Genomic DNA, 2117 nt, shown 5'->3' with positions numbered 1-2117 from the left:
TAATACACCAGCGGTTCCCAACCATGGTGCTGTTACATATTAGTTTGCTGTATAGGATGGGACGATAACTTGTAGTGACATTGTTTAATGCTCTCTGCCGTGTCGAGAAAGGAAAAAAACAAATCAATGGACGAACAACAATTAAAGAAACAACGCTCACCAAAATATGTAACTTACAAACCGTGTGAATTTATTACGAGCGACTGGTTCAAGACATATTAATTTATTTTTATTTCGGACTATTATTCTCATCTTTATTAGGTATTGTTTTTTATTAATAAAGATGAGACTAGTAGTCCGAAATAAAAATAAATTAATATATATAATGCTCATCTCAAAAAATGAAATCCAATTAAGGAATCATATATATACCAATCGGTACGGACCCGACTATGGAACATATCAGAGGTACCCCATCGACTAATACCTTTTCTTTCCATGCTGAACAGTGTGGCAATATATATATATATATTATTCCTTAATTGGAATTCATTTTTGAGATGAGCATTATATATATTAATTTATTTTTATTTCGGACTACTAGTCTCATCTTTATTAGTTGTTGTTTTCCATTTCCATCAAAAAAAAAAAAAAAAATGAATTCCAATTAAGGAATAATTATATATATATATATATATATATATATATATATAATTATTCCTTACATAACCATACTTACATTATATATATATATATATATATATACCAATCAGTACGGACCCGACTATGGAAGATCAGATAATAAATAAACATGGATTTATAAGATCAAAGAATCCAACCTTGATCGCCCTTTGGGGCCCGTGGCGCAGTTGATAGAGAGACGTTGAATCTCTACAGTTCCAGATGAACATTGTCTGAAGATAGCGGTTTCAATCCCACCGAAAGCGTGCCAGAGGTTTACTTGGTCAAAAATGTGGTGAGACGACAACAACTACGGATGGCAGTGATGGCTGAGAATGCAGTTAGGAGATTCGAAGTTCCTATCCGTCACAGTTACCACCTGACGAAGGCCAGAGGAATAGTTTGCCAAAACGTTGTGAATAAACAAAACCAATAAAAGATCAAAAAACAACAACTAATAAAGATGAGAATAATAGTCCGAAATATAAAAATAAATTGATATATATAATGCTCATCTCAAAAATGAATTCCAATTAAGGAATAATATATATGGTTCAAGACATGTTTATAAGAAAGTCAGGAGCAGAAAGCACTCTACACGTCCATACCATATGACGTCCCAGATGAAAGAAAGTGAGATATATATAGAGAGAAAGGAAGTCGATATTGCCACCTATCGGTTTAAACATGCAACTTTGTAAATAAGAGGCGATAACCGTATATCTCTCAAACTTGAGTGTTGTGTATTGTATTCATGAGTGTGCTGCATATGAGCAAGACTTGAATAGCAATTCAACAAGCATCACTATAAGGTTAACGACTGGGTCAAAAGAAGAATTCGGTTTCAGTTACCAAGATATTCATTTGGTGATAGCTTCCTAGATCATAAGTCAACAATCTAGGCAGATACTAGCAACGTGCTTTGGAAATCATGCCCAATTAAGCGATTTCTCTGAAGACTCACGCTTCCACTAAAGACAACTATGGTCAAAACACAGTCGTGACTTGTTGAATCGTGGCGGCATGAAGAAGCTCATGTAACTACAATTTGAATACGCTCGGTTTTGTCACCTCTTATTTTCTTCCAGTGTGACTTTTGGTTGCAGTATCTGCCTGTTGTGAACAAAAAACCTTTTACACAATCGAGTACCGTCATGCAGTTAACACAACCTTTAATATACAGTTATCGTTTTCTGTGTTTAACATGAATTCTATGGTAGACGCTGGAGTTGAAATGCAACAAACACAAATACATGCATGTGAGAAAGGAAGTTGATATCGTGTTGTGGAGGAGGTAATGCTTGTTCGCGTTCGGTTGTCGCCATTTTGTGGTGGTGGTGCAAAATTGGGAAAATGAATTGTCTCGAGGAAGAAACGAACCACGTGTTAAATTGAATTAAACGAACAGGAATTTCTTTTGTGAAAGAAACACATGAAAGAAAAGGGTACCACACATGTTTAGTTTGGCGTGCGTCTCTCGCTGTTAACTGGTGAGA

The sequence above is a fragment of the Euprymna scolopes genome, chromosome 46 (genome assembly GCF_053919585.1).
Source record: "Euprymna scolopes isolate OS-2025 chromosome 46, ASM5391958v1, whole genome shotgun sequence".
Taxonomy (NCBI): Eukaryota; Metazoa; Mollusca; class Cephalopoda; order Sepiida; family Sepiolidae; genus Euprymna; species Euprymna scolopes.
This window is presented reverse-complemented; position numbering follows the sequence as displayed.